Source organism: Cavia porcellus, unplaced genomic scaffold (assembly GCF_034190915.1).
Source record: "Cavia porcellus strain 051 isolate PalLab524CR breed Dunkin Hartley unplaced genomic scaffold, mCavPor4.1 scaffold_1, whole genome shotgun sequence".
In the NCBI taxonomy this organism is placed as follows: Eukaryota; Metazoa; Chordata; class Mammalia; order Rodentia; family Caviidae; genus Cavia; species Cavia porcellus.
Genome location: NW_026947484.1, coordinates 47,900,179 through 47,917,756, shown reverse-complemented (window position 1 = coordinate 47,917,756; position 17,578 = coordinate 47,900,179). Strand labels below are relative to the sequence as shown.

The window sequence follows — 17,578 nt, the reverse complement described above, 5'->3', positions numbered from 1 at the left end:
AAGAAAACTAGCAACAATAAATGCTGGAGAGACTATGGGGAAAAAGAAACTCTTCTGCACTGTTGGTAGAAGTGTAGAGTGATGCAATCACTGTGGAGATCAGTCTGGAGACTCCTCAAAAAGATGGGATTAGAAGTCCCATTCGACCCAGCTGTTCCACTTCTAGGCATATTCCCAGAAGAACTGAAAACATCATACCACAGTGATATGTGTGCACCCATGTGTATAGCAGCACAATTTGTAATAGCCAGATCTTGGAAACAACTTAATTGTACATTAACTGAGGAATGGATAAAAAAGTTGTGGTGTTTTTATACAGTGGAGGACTACTCAGTTATAAAGTATGATCACATTGAGATATTTATAAATAAATGGACTCAACTTGAGACCATACTCATAAGCGAAATAAATCAAACTCACATGTGTAAATACCGTCTAGTCTCCCTAGTGTAAGAAATGGTAAGAATACATAAAAGTATGTGGTAATCATGATTCCCCATACATTGCTTTGAAGCCTTATAATGTTTGCATTCATTAGTTGGATCCTGGTTTGTTTGATTCTATTATCTGTGATAGAACAGCTATTTTGAAGAAAACAAGACATTATAATAGTAGTATTATACTTGATAAGGGGCCAATAATTATTACTTTTCATACAAAATACTACACAAAAAACACTTTGCTGTCAATATATTAAAATAACTGGATCATGCAATTAAAATGAAAAAGGCAACTTATTTCAGAAAGTAGCAACATCTTTTTTTTTTTTTTTTTTTTGGTCTTTTTCGTTTTTATCAGTACCAGGGATTGAACTCACGACTGTCTGCTTGCAAGGCAGGCCCTTATGCCACTGAACTAAATCCCCAACCCCAAGTAGCAACATCTTGATGTTGAACTACAACTATCTAGGAAGAGATAATCTTTATTACAGAATCTTAGATCCAGTTCAATAACTTTTCTCCAAAAAACAAGCACCTTACTTACAGCATCATAGTGACACACTGTATATTTTTATAATAATGATTTTCTAGCTCATACATAAGGAAGAAAATGTTATTTGGCAGCAAGACACGACTCTCTAAAATTTTACTTTAAATATAAGACTTATGAAAACTAATTTATATAGACATATCCTAATCCATTTCAAACAAAAATAACTGACAAGTTTGAAAAGATGAAACTTGTGGCAATGAAAATGAAATTGGGTTGCTTGGGAAAGTGTCACTTTAGAAAGCCAATAGCAGGAGGTAGAGGGGAGACCATTTCTTCAAAGCAAGCAGCTTTCAGGAGATAGCAAAAATAGCAGGTGGAACCAAGTCATAAAATAGGTCTTCTTAAAATAAACTTAATAATAACATCCAAAATGATTTATTGATCATATTCTAAAGCATACCCACAAGAACTGATGCACAGATAGAAGGGAAAAAGATTCCCCAAAAATGGTAAGATTAAAGGAATGCATTCAGAGAATAGTAGCCACCAGAGTTCAGCAGAGGAAAGATAGCAAGCAGAAATGGAAGGCCATGGAGATTGCCTTGGGAAGGGAGGAAAAGAAGCAGGTGATAACCTCATACATTGCACTGTCCGATCAGCTTGTTCAACAGCCCCAAGCATGACCAAGTGGTTTTTCAAGTCTCACCCCTGTGTTGCAAGCTTACAGTGGGAGGTAAGCAAAGAAGAAAAGTGATTATGTCCTAAATGAAACTGAGGATATATTTATGCTGACTCCAAGTTGACTGACACAGAGACTAAGAAGCTCAAACAATGTATTTAAACATGACAGGCTGTAGATTCTGGAGGTAGCTAGCAGCTAGAGATATAAAGGGATCCTGCAAGCCTGAGGACGATGTGTGTTATTCTTTCCTGATCCCTTCAAATGATACCTAAAAATATTTTTGCTTCTTGTAGTGGCAAAGTAGGTCATTTTCAAACCAATTCCTGCAGAGAACAACAAAAAAAAGGTATGAGAAATATTCATTTTAATCTGTTGAAAGGCTCTGGAGATCTTACAGAGAGAAGGTTAAAAAATCAATATCCAGTGAGGTATTTGGGGGCTTCTTTTTAAATTTTTCTGATTCTAGAAACAGAATCTCTGAAGCTGAGTAGTTAAACAAAAACCTTGTGGGGTCCCTTGTAGAGTCTCAGAAGTGATACAAAGGTGGATGTATTTGAGGTTCAACAGTTGCAAAAAGAAAATGATGTTCATTTTCATTTCATGTTCTCTGTAACGTTTTAATCTGACTCAAAGCATAAATTTCTGAGAAATGAAACTGCCATAAATCCCTCCTTCAAGCAATCTATCCCCACTGAACAATAAGAGCTACCACAAATTCCCTCTTCAAGGGGCTTCCTGGCCATGAAGGAGATGAAAAGACCAGACACACTTGTATACAAAAACATCACAAGCTTTCTTACCTGGCATTTATTGTTGCCCCCCCAAATTCTGTTTGTCATTTGTAAAGAAAATTAAAGCTTCCTTCAGAAGGCTTTTCTTCCCTCTCCTTTTTCCCTGTTAACTTGAGTACATAAATTCCAAATTCTAACTTTCCTTCTGAGTTATTTCCTCAGCATCGAGCACTCCTGTGTGGGTGCACACTGAACAGATGAATAAGTTTCTCTTCCTGCCTAAATGTATTTTGTTAGTTTAACCCACAAACCTCCAGTTCCAGAACATAAAGAGATAGAGGAACTCACAGCTTCAATACATCCGTGGGACCGTGATAACAGAGGGCTCACAGGAAGAGACACTAAGATTTTCATGAGTGACACAAAAGAACCATACTCTTTGGTGTGAACCATACATAACCCCTATAGGGACTGCAAACCTGACTTGAATCATTCAATCTTAATGAAACTATGGTATACTGATAATGCTATGACTAGAAATCCTCTCTACCAGAAGACATCAGTACCAGAAGACATCAGAAATTATCTTTGCTAAATTTTCTGTTTTAAAAAGAGAGAATTTTAACTCAAAATACTGAAATAAGGAATATGTCATGCACTTAAATGAAAAATCTCTAAGTAGAATTGCTCTAGAAGAAAGGACAGGAGCTCACCTTTGGATCCTGAGTTTGAGGTGTCCATTTTACACACAAGTGTAAATATCAAGTAGAAACCACAATACATCAATCTAGAGTTTGGAAGAAAGATATGGATTGAAGATACAGGTTTTTAGAGTTACAAAATATAGATGGCATTAAAATTATGAGATAGGCTAAGATCACCAAGGCAGTAAGAAAAGCGGATCAAGGATTCAGAACCGAGCCAGTCCAGTATGAGAAAGAGGAGAGGGGAGAGAAGAGAGAAGAGGGGAGGAACTGACAGTAGAAAAACAGTAAAGGGGTGCTCTGACAGGTTTAAAACGTGTTTCAAGAAGGAAGGAAGAATCCAGTGACAGATCAAATAAAACAAGGATTGACAGCTGACCACCGGGTTTAGCAACACAGAGGTCACTGGTAATGTAAAGAAACAGCTGTTGGGGGCTAAGAAAGAACACCGATTCAGACTGAATTTAATTTTAAAAACTGAATTAAGGTAATTAGGAAAAGGTAAAAATAAACAGTTCTTTTAAAGATATTGTGGAAAGGAAAAACAAAGAAATGGGATGAGTAAGATTGAGAAACAGACTGTATCCACCTCTTCCAATGTCTGCTCTTGGTGAAAATATTATTTCATTTTAAAAATCCATAATGGATTCAGATAAAAAAATATCAAAAACAAATTTTAAAGTAGTCATCGTTAACATAGTCCATGAGTTAAAACAATATTGGGAATTTTAGTGGCTAAATCCAGCATTGAAACAATTAGACGTTTTAAGACTGATAAAATATAATAAATGAAATTAAGAACTCAGAAAATGAATTTTTAATTTTAGATCAAATACAAGGATTCCTTTTCTGTCCATGGCCAAGTGAATTTCATCAATCATAACACCTAACTCACAGATAATAGTTCTAAATTCTAAAAAAATTACTTACTTAAAAAAAAAAGAAAAGCAAGATAAAAAAGAAAAGTACCTGCAGCCCCAGTAGAGTGAGCAAAAAGCAGCCAGAATCTCAGCAATGGGGCACCTTGCAGGAAAACCTGGCAGGAAGTGGTCTCCCCACGCCTTACAATTTCTGCCTAGAGGAAGGTACCAGCCTGACCTCAGCAGGGTGGCCAGAACTCTAAGAGGAAACCTGCCTTCCTGGTGTGAGGAGCCAGAGGACAGAATTTAGAGCCATCATAGAAGGCACAAAATGAGAGACAACAATAGACAAGGAAGAACGAATGAGAGCCCCACAATTCTGCTTTAAGTCCCTGCTCTGGCTCTGTCTCTGTCTCTCTGTCTCTCTGTCTCTCTGTCTCTGTCTCTCTGTCTCTCTGTCTCTCTGTCTCTCTCTCTGTCTGTCTCTCTCTCTGTCTCTCTCTCTGTCTCTCTCTCTGTCTCTCTCTCTCTCTCTCTCTCTCTCTCTCTCTCTCTCTCTCTCTCTCCAGGGTTTCACTATCCATTTGAGGCTGGCTTTGAACTTGCTTTGTAGCCCAGACTGGTCTCAAACCCATAGCAATCCTCCTCCTAAACACTGGGATTACAGGCGTGCACCACCTCACCCGGCTATCAGCAGATATTCTTAAATTTAAGAAACCCTTTAAAAGTGCATGTTTGTTTTCCTTAAGGGAACAGACAATTATAGACCATACTGTGCTCTGTAGGAGGCTAGAACAAAGACCTCTGATCATAAATTTTAGGTGGTACCAGAGGGTTTAAAAATAGGCAGCCTCTGTGGGGCATGGCGGTGCACACCTGTAATCCCACCACGTAGGAGGCTGACGCAGGAGAACTGCTGTACCAGCCTGGGCTACAAAGTGATTCAAGGTCAGTTTAAAATGCATAGCAAAACCCTGTCTCAAAAAGTAGACCGTTTTGTTTTTGATGCTACTGGGAAAAGAAAGAGTCCCACTGAGGAATCAGTCTAGGAGGAGGCTTCCCCCCAATACCCTTCCCCTAGCTGCAACCTACACCCCAGCACTCAGGTTCCGACTCCTTCATTAATCCCTCTTTTATCCCCAGTTTTGGAGACTTGCCTTCCTCACATGAATAACCATAGATAACTTGGAACGCACAGACTCCTATTTCAATTGCAGGAAAAATGAAAGGAGCTATAGTCCACTCAAATGAAACTTAATAGTTCATTGCTCCCAGATAAGAGGATGAGCCCTGCCCTGTAGTGTTATCTTTACTGGCCCCTAAATATGTCATTGCTCACACCTTTGTAAACTTGTATGGTAAGAATAAGTTTCCAGTATCAAGTCGTATCTGGCTCATGCTGGAGTTGGAAAGAAGGGTGAGTAATGCTACAAGCTGGACAACTCCCACTGCTTCATGCGCATGAACTCCATTAATGTTCATAGCAGCCTAAAATATAGGGCATGAGTTTAAATAATGTATGCAAGGTCAAACTGCAAAGTCTGTAACCTGCTCTACATGCAGCTTCTCAAAGGAAAGATCAAAAATGGAAAGCACAAAATCTTTTCATGCAAACAAGCATTAAAAGAGTAGAGACATGGTTTTTCACTTCTTTACAATTTTGCAAATTTATCAGTTCCTGAATTTGGTCTAATCCTATGCCAGTTTAGAAAAGTAGAAAAGCTCAAAATATAGTGGGGAGTACAAAGGAAAAGGCTAGAAAGACAGTCTACAAATTGTGTGAACACAGCTTTTATTCAAACAAAAAAACTAAAGGATAGTAAATACAGTTGTCCTTAGGGGCCCAGAAGGGATCAGTTGGTTCCACCACCAAAAGCCATAGATGCCTAAATCCGTTATATAAAATGGCACAGCACTTGGGTATAACCTACGTATATCATCCTGTATTCTTTAGTTATCTCTGAATTACTTACCCCTAATGATACGTAAATTGTTTTGTTCAGGGGTTAATGACAAAAAAAAGAAATCTGTACATATTTATTTTGATGCAATATTTTTGAAACATTTTCTATCCATCATGGTTGAATCTATGGATACTGAACCCACAAATATGTAGAGTTGATTTTACTGACATACTTAATAAGATCAATGGGCATTACAAACTGGCTGGACCTCAATACATCAAAAAACAATGCTTCTGTGGCAAAAGCACATTAACACACACAAAGCCCATATTTTTAGAAATGAATGTAGTATCTTGGGCATGTCTACAAGACATAATTAAGTGAACATTAAAACATCATTTTACCTCATTTGTTTGTGTAAATATGTAGAGTAAATCTTCTATTCTCGTGAGTAATCTATGTCCCATAGATTTATTTGGTAGCCCTTTTGGCCCAAAGGACCCTGAGGAAAACTATTTACAGATGATCACAGACATACAGGGGAACAAAAACAGCATATTTAAAGGGATTAACTAGGCATGTGGCAATATATCCAGCAGATGTACAGAAGACTTTTCATTAGTGACGTGATTCTTAGCTAACTCTGCACAAAAAGAGCCCACAACTCAAAGAAGAAAAAAGATAGCAATCAAGATATAATCAAGATTTTTTTTTATCGGTACTGAGGATCGAACTCACGACCGCCTGCTTACAAGGCAGGTGCTTATGCCACTGAGCTAAATCCCCAGCCCCTATAATCAAGATTTTTTGGTGTCTTGTTTTTTGTTTTATTTTGGTTTGGTTTTTGTTGTTGTTTTGTTTTTGAGACAGTCTCACCACGTTGTCCCAGCTGGCCTTGAACTCCTGATTATCTTCTCTTGGCTTCCCAGGTAGCTGGGATTACAGAGACATTTTGGGGCATCTTTTTATGTTGGATCTGCTTGGACAGAGGCAGTCTGGACAGAGGCAATTCCATCAAGAGCTTCCCAAATGTAGCTCTGCTCCTGTCAATTCTGAGTACCGTCTTCACCAGTCTCCACCTCCAGCAGGATAATCTTAACTGGTGGCCTGTAAGGCCTCCCCTCGCTGGCACAGTCTGTCTTCCCTGGCTCCCTGGCTGTCAGATCGGGGCTTCTAACTTGGCCTTCACAAGCTTCAGCGTGCTCATCCCTAAGCAGATTATAAAGAGGGCTTTCTCTCCCTTGGAGAGCAGCCAGTCACAACCAGGCAGGAAACCTGAAACGGATCTAGTACATCAAAGAGGAAATTTAATACAGAGCAGGGGTTAAACAGTTGATGGAGAGACAGCAGGAAAGACATACACCTAGAGAAAACTTCTCTGAGTGTGGGGTGAAAATATTAAAAGGTTTCTCTGGCTGAAATCTCAGGGGGAGGGGGTAAGTTTATCTGGGGTTTAGGAAATGGAGAAGCTGGGACTCAGAGGTTAACGGTTTGCTGAGGAAGTTGAGCGTCCAGTAGAAGGATGTGAGGTGGGAAAACAGATTAGACTTGTGTCTGGAGAATGAATCTAGAAAAACCCAGGGATCTGAGCTCAACCATCTCTAAGACACCAATTGAAGATCATGCTCAACATGTGCTAAGTGTCTTGGTCTGTTCAGACGACTATAGCAAAATATCAGCTGCTGGGTGGTTTAGTAAGCCACTGAAACTTATTTCTTTTAGTTTCTGGAGGGTGATTCAGTCCAAAACCAAAGCAGCAGCTGAGTCCAGGTCTGATGAGGGTCTGTGTTCTGATTTGCAAACAGCACCTTCTCAATATGTCCTGACAGAGGTCTCGCTCTAGAAGTCCTTTTATTTTGCTTTTTTAATTGTGCTGTCGTGTCTTGCTCAAGGTTGTGAACTGATTCAAAATGCTTACTCTTCATGATCATTTTGACTCTGGGGAAAGAGCCGGAGGTCATACAATGCCAGAGCCAATGAGTAAGATGGATAAGAACACACTGTAATAGTTTCATGTGATGAAAATTGCCATAAATGTCTTGACATTCAGTCCATCTAGGCAGGCACTAAAAACAGATGCTCAGAATTGCTTCTGAAGGCAGAACGAATGATGAGGTAAGTGTGTTTGAAGGGGGAATTCATGTCTGTGTGTCTTCTGCAATAATAAAATTTTTACTTAAACATTCACTATATTTTTATCAGACCTTGCAGTTAATGCATATAAGTAATGTATATAAGTAACAAAGCTTCCTTTTTAACTTGCTATTGTAACACAACATGTCCAATTCATAGACCACAAGTTGGATCTGCTTGCATGAGTTTAGTAGAAGCTTTACTAAAGCAAACCCAAACTCATGATATCAAGGAAAGAGAAAGCCAGACCCTTCTAACCAAGGGAGGGTGCCAAGCAGAAAGCTGTGTGATAGGAAGATCAGGTGGTGTGTGATGACCACTTCCCACCCAACAAAATTCCCAAAGAGAGAAACGCGCTAGAGGCCTGGTGACAGGAGGTGAGTGTGGTGTAAGGGCTTTCCCCCACTTCCTAAAACAACACTGGAGAGAAAACCCCACAAAGGTTGCAATGGGTTAAACACAAGGAAATTCTGCCCTTAGGAGCTCCCTTGGCTGCAGTGTGATTTGAAAGCTGCCTACAAGGTCAAGACTACCACGTATCCATGCAGAGTGCAGCCATCAGGCAAGCCCATGGCAGCTGTTGTGACAGCCCTGAAGACACTGTGGAGCGGAGGGTAGAGATCCCTGACTGAGGACCGATCAGGATACAGGGAGACTTCGAGGGGTACCAACACTCAGCTCAGTGGAGAGGCCCAAGAGCCCTCAGGAGCAGGAAGAAGGTGCCCAGTGTTTGGCCACAGATTCCAGCAGGTGAAAGAGAAGGGGTCATCTCTGCATAGAGCAGCAAAGACTAAGGAGAAGCCAAGGAGCACCATGGAGCCCCAGGAAACACTCCTCTTCTTCAAGGACCTGGCAAAGGTCACCATGCAGAGTCATCACCTTAGGGAAAACAAAGAAAAATTAGAAAAAAAATCTGAAACATTGGTAAATTATCAAACTAAAGCACAAAGAGCAAATAAAAACCTTTGAAATTATTAGTATTGGAGTGATTCCCTAGCATGCCAGAGGCCATGGGTTTGATCTCCAACACTGTAAAAATTAAAAGATGAATCATATCAGACTAAATTTGGGAGGGATTTTTCCCTTAGTACTCAACATTTTTCATCCATAAATATCTTACATTATATGTAGTTTGAAATTTGCTTATCTCACTTAATACTATAGCTGGGACGCATTCCTAAGTCAATATATGAAGATCTACCCCATTCTTTCAACTAACCATGCTCTATCCCATTCAATACAGGTTGATTACCCCTTCTCCAAAAATGCTTAGAACCCAAAATGTTTCAGATTTTAGATTTTTAAAAATTTGGATATATTTGTATAAACATAATGAAGCTTCACAGGTAGGATCTAAGTCTAAATATGCAATGTGTTTTGTGTACATCTTACACACATTGCCCAAAGGTAATTTTGTATTTTTTTATTACACCTGTGTTTTGACTATGACACATCACATGAGGTCAGGTGTGGAATTTTCCACTCGTGGTATCATGTTGTCCCTCAAAAACTTCCAGCTTTTGGGATATTTTGGATTTTAGATTTTTAGATTAGGGATATTCAAGTTGTATAAAAATTTATTTATCCATCACAGCAGGAAATGAGATAAGTTATGGCCACTGTACCATTTAGGATAATCCCTAACCTTGTAAAGCACTGCTCCTGAGTCAAACCCAAGGGTTTGGTTCTCTTCCCACATCTTTTCCAGGAGTTGACCCAGTTCCTCAGATGTCCAGGGGAGGACCCACCTGGCCTGGGTGGGCAGGGAACACAACTTCAGTTCAGGTTTGAACTTCCTCCTACCAGAAGCTGGAGTCAGCATTGCCAGATGAGTCCAAAAGCCAGGTTATCATGAATAGCATCACAGTAGTCACTGTAGGCCAGCCATGGAGTTATACCTTGATAGGTGTTTCCTCATTTAACAGTTGGGAAATACCTGGCTGACTCAGACAGTTAATTGTATGTTAGATGGTTAATCTGGATTGTCAACTTGATTGAATTAAAAAACTCCTAGATAGGCGTTTGGGTTCTAAACGTGCTAACCATTGATAAGTTCATTAGCTGAATGGGCTGTTTCTCCTACTTGGAAAAAGAAGGTTACTGGGAGCATTTCTTTGAAGCGTGTATATCTTATCCTTGACCCCTTCCACTTTGGCTCTTTCCATCTCTTTCTCTGCTCCCCAGATGCCATGAGGTAAGTGACTTTCATCTGTCATGCCTTTCCACTATGATGTTTCTGGTAACTGACCATGGACTGAATTCTCTGAAACCATGAGCCAAAATAAATCTTTCCTCCTTTAAGTTGTGTGTCAACTACTTTTTCCCAGCAACAGAATGATTACTAATACATATGCCAAGTGATCCAAGCAACTGCTCTCCCAAAAGGAATTTCCTGCCAACCTGAATTACCCTAGTTCTCCTTTTCTGTTCATGCCTCCCACAAGAAACCAAAAACATTGTATCAAACTGTACCACCATTTCTAAAGCAGCTTCCATGAGACCTTTCAGCATGTACAGTTTAAAACCATATCAATCTGCTATGCTGAAGTGGGTCTGAACACAGATTCAGCAGATTTAAGTTTGGGATTGCAAACCAGGGTTAGTGAAATGCCTTGTATATCCCAGATTGGCTACCTACAAGGCAAAAATGTGCCCCCAAAATAGGAAAATAGGGTACTATAATTCTAAAGTAATATATATTCAACAAGATTTTAAAATAATTTATCACTTTATTACTGGATAGCCTTAGACTAAAATGATTAAACATAACCTTACTTAGACACTATTGTGGTAAATAACGTTTATTAACTTACATTAACATAAATTATGACTCAGGCAATTTTCACTTGTGGTTTTGTTTTCTTCTATATTTTATCTCAACCATTCTGAAGATTTTTATTTAAATGAATATTTCTTAGTCCTTTTATTTTGAAAAACCATAGAAACCAAATGTATCTTAAACTACATTTATTCCTTATTCATGGTAAGAATTACTACTTTAGGATATTAATCATTGTATGAGTTATGGTAGCAGCAATACCAATAACGTCTAACTCCCAAAACATCCTCTGGCTTAGCACATGACAATTTGTTTCTGGCTCAAGTCCATTACAGTCAGCAGCACAGGGGCGGGGTGGAAGGGACTGGAGGTTCTGCTCCAGGCATTCAGGATCCAAGATTGTTGCAGATTCTGCCACCTTCAACACAAGTTCATCGGGGCATAGGTAAAGGAAGAGGGAGAACAGAGGTTTCAGAAGCTTTTAAAACAAGCCGGAAAGCGGAAATGCATCAAGACATCAACATTCTCCTGTTCTTACCTATGCAAAACAGACTGCAAAATGTAGTTTACCTGTGGGTCCAGGTAAAAATAAAAGAGAAAGAAATCATTTACCTTTCACAGAATGTTACTACTCCTGGTATCTATCCTGAATGACTAATCTAAAATATGGAAAATTTCATACATGCAAAAAAGTATTTTAATAGTGGGAAACAAAAACCTAGAAATACCTTGTTTATGAAAAATTAATTTAATTAAATCTAATGGAGTCATTTAATAGATTGAAGTTACTGAAGTCATTTTAAAAGAAGATTTTGTTAAGCATACTATGCAGACACATTGGGGAATACTTATCCTATAAATACTGTATAAGTGAAGTAAAATAAGAGTCCCAAATTTGATATACTGATCAAAATTCTATCAAAATGTTCACAGTAAAATAAAAGATGACAGAAAGTGCAAATAATTTAAAAAGCAGTTATAATGGTGATCATTCAATGCATTCCCAAGAAGATCTAGGCCAAGTATTGACTGTATGTGTTATATATAATGTTACCTTGATAATCCTAGACGATAGATCTTCCCTGTAGTAGACAACATATATTTGACAAAAGACCTCAGTGAAGAAGGTAAGTTCTTCCCACTCCACACTACAGCAGTGTTGATGGGGATGGTTGAGTAAACAGAAGTGACCCAATTCTGGCCAGTGAGAAAGGAAACTTGGGAAACTTTTTCTTTTGATGCAATATGAGAGTCCCATTGCCCCTGCTCTTTGCCTTTCTGCTCTGGCCATGATTATGTGAGGCACTATTTTTAAGCTACGAGTGATCATCTTGGAACCACAGTTTCACTACCCAAATAATAAGATGACACGGGAGAAAGGGAGGGGAGAGAAGAGGAAAGAAAAGAGGGAGGAGGAAGGAGAGGAAGAGGGAGAGAGAAAAAAGAAAGCAAGGACAGGGGAGGGAGGGAGCAAGGGAGGAAGAAAGAGAAAAGAAAAACAAAGGAAGCAAGGAGGGAAGAAAGGAGGAGAGAGAGACTGAATTTTGACATCATTGTTGAGTTGTTTCATGGGTCCTGCATGGTCTACCTTCACACTGATTTTTAAGCATTATAATTTAATATTTTGTCTACCTAATCCACATTTGATGGAGTATTTTCAGCCAAAGAGATTCCCAATTGCTCCATTAGCCTTCTTTTACAAGCCTGGCAGCCAGCGAGGAAGACACAGAACTGGGATATAAGGCCAAGCTGCTGAAATCCATCACAACACAGTGAAGCCAAAGCAGCCTGTCCCCCTTCCTACCCTCTCTGCACAGGCTGTAGTGAAAGAAAAAGAGCGATTTTCCTGCAAGTTGTGTCCTACAGCACACACACACACACACACACACACACACACACACACACACATCCAATAGCCAGAGCTGTAAAGCTCTCCCTTTCCTTGCTATCTAGGAGACCTAACAATTTCCCTCACTAATCTTGCACATTTTCTGCTGAAAGTGTTTCTAATTGTCTATAATATTATTCCTTCTTGGAGTGTCTCTTGATATGGAATGGTATCCCCAGATATCTTTATCTGGTTTTGTTTTTGATGGGGATAAAATTACATGGTTTTGTCAGGCTCAAAAGATTGTACCTGAAACATCACTTTATTCAGTGTATCACGTCATTATAAAATTTGGTTTTGAAACCACATCTTCTCCCAGCTGTCCTAAATTTTTCATTTGATCTCTCTTACCTGCTTGCTTTAAAAAAGAAACAATCCTAGGCATAAAAAATGATCTTATAACCTGAACACCTTCTACGATAACAACAGGCAATGTATTAACTAGTGTTGATTTTTTATTTTTTTAATTCTGTATTATTTCTATACCTTTTTCTGTTTTTCTTTTTAAAATTAAAAAATGGCATAAAAAATCCAACACAAAAATAAAATGGTAACAAGAAGCAAATAATTTAAATACTAATTGTAATTTACAAAGCCACCCTGGACAGATATCCACCAAATGTGTCTACGTAAACTATCTATTTTTTTTCAATTTATGATGCTATAAAATGAATTGCTCCCTCTGGCTATAATACCATTTGGCACAAGTCACTTTGTTGCCATTTAATTTCCATTCACACTCACCTACAGCACAAGAGATCAGAATATTACGTACTGGGAGCTATCTCACTCATTTGGAAAGAACACTCTGGTTTAAATCCAAAGTCTTGACCTTAGCAGGTGTTTAGGAGGGTCCCACCTGTAAATAATCTTTCTAAGAGTTATATTGAACATTTTGTAGTTATGCAATGAACAGTTATATTGTGAGCCTTAACACAGTCTCTGCTCCATCCTTAAGAAGGGAAGTCAGGCTCCTGCAACCAACCAAATGGCCTGCAAGAGGGTTGGTGCCAATGAATTCTTTGTTTCTTGTGAATCCAGAGAGTTAATATGTACCTCAAGTCCATCTTCTTCTGTATATATAGGTCCATTCATACAGGATAAGGGAAACAAGAAACCTACAAGCTAAAACAGAGCACTTAAGAAAAAAAGTCAATTGGAAAGAATCAAACTAATAATTTAGACATTCAGTATTTAGTTTCTGCTCAATGACTAACAAACTATGTTTTTCGGAAAAATACTTTAACCTTTCTAAAGGGGCTCAGTTTTTACACATGAGACATAATAATGGCAACAATGTAGTCCATGGTATGACATCTTAGTGACCTGATTTAAGTTCCTATAACTTCTAAATTGTAAGGTGTATTCAAAGATAAGTCTTCTAATTCTAAAATCAATGGCCTTTCTGCTAACACCTATTGAGCAAGATCATCAATGTGACTTAAAACTTGGGATATGTGATCAAGAATTCCAGGGAAGTAACATCAAATTATCTGTGAATGTACAGAAACTTAATGTTTAGTTTTCATTTTCTTCTTCTTGACAATTTCATGCTTAGAACAAAAATCCAAGTAAAATGAGAATAAGCTCGTTTTCAGAAATAGGAGAAGGAGCTACATCAAAGAGAGACACAGGAAGGAAAGTAAGAGGAGAAATAACAAGTTGAGGACATTGAGGAAGAAGTCATTGAATTCTTTACAAATAAGAATTTTTTAGCCAAAGAAGTGTTTTGGTTGCAATGAATACTTCTGTCTGTCCTGTCTCATATGAGGCTCACATGAGGATGTCTCAAGGACTTGGCTAAAGAAATTTTTCCTTTTTTTTTTTAACCCACTACTCCATTACAGGCATTTTTTTTGTTGTTGTTGGATTGGGCTTCTATTTTCTTTTGTTTTGTATTTTTTTAATTTTTTTTTATTTTGAAGGTAGTAAAATACAACAGAACAAGACAGAATAAAGCCAACTGAGACAGTGTAGTGAAATTGGTACAGAACTTCACAGCAGGTTACCAGGATAACAGTAATAGGTATCACAGTATATCTCAGAATCTTCACAATAGTTGTACTTTCAATCACGTATATCAAAATAAAATGAAATACAGAACATTATAGAACTTATCAAAACAGAGTATTGAATAGAGCAGTACCATTAATCAGAATAAAGCAAAACAGTAATAAAAATATTTACCTTCAAAGAGATGGTAGAAGAAAATCCCCCTTATTTGCTATGGTCAACCTTCCAAGAGATGCTCAGATCTCTGGTTCCCATTTGCTAATGGGGGCAGGGGAAGGGGGGTAGGGGAAGTGAGATGTTTCACTCTCAGCCTGTGCACCAGTAGGCTCACTATTGCTTAGCAGGGAGGCAGGCTGGTTGCTTGGTTTCCCAGGGTCCTAAGTTCCAACATGGCGCGGATCTCAGGAGACACTGGTGGTTCTTCCCCAGGGGTGGCCGCAGCCTGCCAGACCACAGCCATTTACCAGGGAGTGAGCTGCTTGCTTGGTTTCCTAGTGTCCTAAGTTCCAACATGTCGCAGATCTCAGGAGATGCTGGTGATTCTTCCCCTGGAGGGGCCGCAGCCTGCCATACCACAGCCGCTTACCGGGGAGGAGAACTACTTGCTTGGTTTCCCAGGGTCCTAAGTTCCAGCATGGCCCATTACAGGCATTTTTATAATCTCAAAGAAAATTCAGCTGTGAATTGAACTGTGAAGCATAATCAGAAATCTACAATGTATGTTTTCCCCCTCATTCTTTTTAGGTGTATACAAAAGTACTAAAATGAAATAAGTTGACATGTTTGATTATTCTTTGATATAATTTGTTGCTCACTCTTTAAAAGAGAAAAAAACCTATATACAAGATTTGTGAAAAAATATTCTGAGAGATGAAGGATTAGAAATATCAGAGGTGGGGGGAAATCATTATATCATTTCCTCTGAATTTATTTAATCTTTTTATATTAATGTGTACATTTTCTAAAATAAATTTAAAGTACCTTAGAGAAAAATATACACAAAACTGAGCTACTAAAAGTGAAATAAAAGTCTTTATTTTTCTATCATACACATTTTCAAGGGAAAGTGGTATCTTGCTTCCAGAAGCAAATTTTTATATAGCATCCTAAATACAAACTTTAAAACCCCAAGATTCATTAATATATTTACTTACAGTCTTGCAGTATAACTGAATGACTTAGACAACTAAGAAAAATTAAAATGTAAATAATATTCTTATTTCTCTGATAAGATCATGGTTGTCATTAACATTACGAAAAGTTTTAAGTGCCTAATTACAGAAGTCGACATACTTAAAGATTATAATCCTTTTTTTAAAAAGCTGAATTGATCTTATTTCTCCGATCCAAGTAATAACCAGCCCCAACCTTGCTTAGCTTCATGAGATCAGGCATATTCAGGGTGGTATATCCATAGAGGAATTGGTCTATCATCATAAACCTTAAAACATGACACTGAAAGCAAATAATAACATTAAACTGACCAGTAGTTAAACAGCAAGATACATAGGAAGGGTCAAATAGGATGAGAGTATCTCTTGCATGATCATCCTGACCCAAAGGTCATCATAGATAGCCTTTGTTTTAGAAGGGAATATGCAATTTGGAGAATTTTTATTTTTTAATTCCTATGTGAAATATGTAGATGGATGTTGATAGGGTTTTCAGCACAATAAATGAGAGAATATAAAGTAACAAATAGCCTTTATTCTAAGGAGGCAGAGAGAACTCCATGACCACTGGGACCTGGCTTTCTCTGCTGGAAACGTGGAGCATGGGATGTACATATAATTTCCAATTGGGGTGGCACTTAGGGCAACATTGCTGATGCTGGGGTGGCACTTAGGGCAGGCATTGCTGACGCGCGCAACCTATTGGATTTTTCTTCACGCACAAACAGGAGCTGGGGAAGAAGCAGGAAATGGTAGACATTCTCGCTTTGGCCTTCCGCCTGGGTAGACCACCACCATAATTTCTACTGAGGCAAAAACCTTTCAGATGTGTTCAAAAGACTGCTGAGTATATAACCTGGGCCTCAGTAGGAAAGCCAGCATTGAACAGACTGATGTTCTTATTTACTTTATATCATCTGTTCACACTCATTTTAAAGGAGATTTGGGAGATAGCAAATGTGTTCAATAAAGTTATCAAACTGGGTGACACCTGGTGTGCTACTAGCTCCTCGTAGATTGCAAAGGGAAAAATCAGTCACTATGTTCTATAGCAATTCACACAGAGCTTGCGTTTTCTTCCATGAAGACTCAGTCTAGCATGTGACTGTGGTGTATTAGAGAGAACCCTGGACAAGGAGTTTGGAACTGTGGTTTCCAGTTCCAGCTTCCCCATTAGCAATGTGACCCTGAGCAACTCACTTGAACTCTCAGAGGCCTCTGCTGTGAGACAGCCAGGTCATTTGATCTCCACAGACCTTTCCACAGTGGGTTTCTCTTTGATCTCCCTTTGGCCGCCCATTATCTAGGCCTTTTTCTCTCTTCAGTGACCTCCACTTGGCCTCCAAGGTACTAATTAGCACTTCAACTTGAGAAGAAGAGAAAAGAAGGTAAAAGCCTTTGTTCTTTGATAGTTATTATAACAAGAAAGTATTAAAATAGGAAAATCGACATTACTAACATTTATGTTTAGACATAAAGCTTGGGGATTATAACAGATTATCCTGTTTCGTAGGATCACAGACAGTTTAAATCCATGCCACCCCAAGGGACACCATTTGAAAGAGTTTCATTTAAAACTAAGTGAGGGTGTCTTCATGTATAGCTCTTCCCAGGCATTTGCATAGAAACCTTACTAGTATCCTAATAAGAACAAAAAGTTTGCAGACAACTCCAGAGCTTAATTTTCAGAAATGTTCTCTTTAAATTTGATTAATGACCAAATGATTTAGAAGGAAAAAATTAAGCTTCATGAAAGCAATATAGATGGACTCAGCAAAA

The 17,578-nt window shown here is 38.5% G+C and overlaps 1 long non-coding RNA gene across 3 annotated transcripts in view; it reads right to left on the bottom strand.

The window, feature by feature from the left end:
* Positions 1-5,685: 5,685 nt before the first annotated feature.
* LOC134475838 (uncharacterized) overlaps positions 5,686-17,578 on the bottom strand; it is a 29,824-nt gene continuing 17,931 nt past the window's right edge. The window contains exons 5-6 of one of the 3 annotated variants that reach the window (XR_010047126.1): positions 9,593-9,887; positions 5,686-8,826 (exon numbers count right to left, since the gene is read on the bottom strand). This is a non-coding gene — a long non-coding RNA (uncharacterized LOC134475838). Of the gene's footprint in view, positions 8,827-9,592; positions 9,888-15,646; positions 17,166-17,578 lie in introns of those variants that run through there. The other 2 variants (XR_010047128.1, XR_010047127.1) reach the window with 2 other exon arrangements.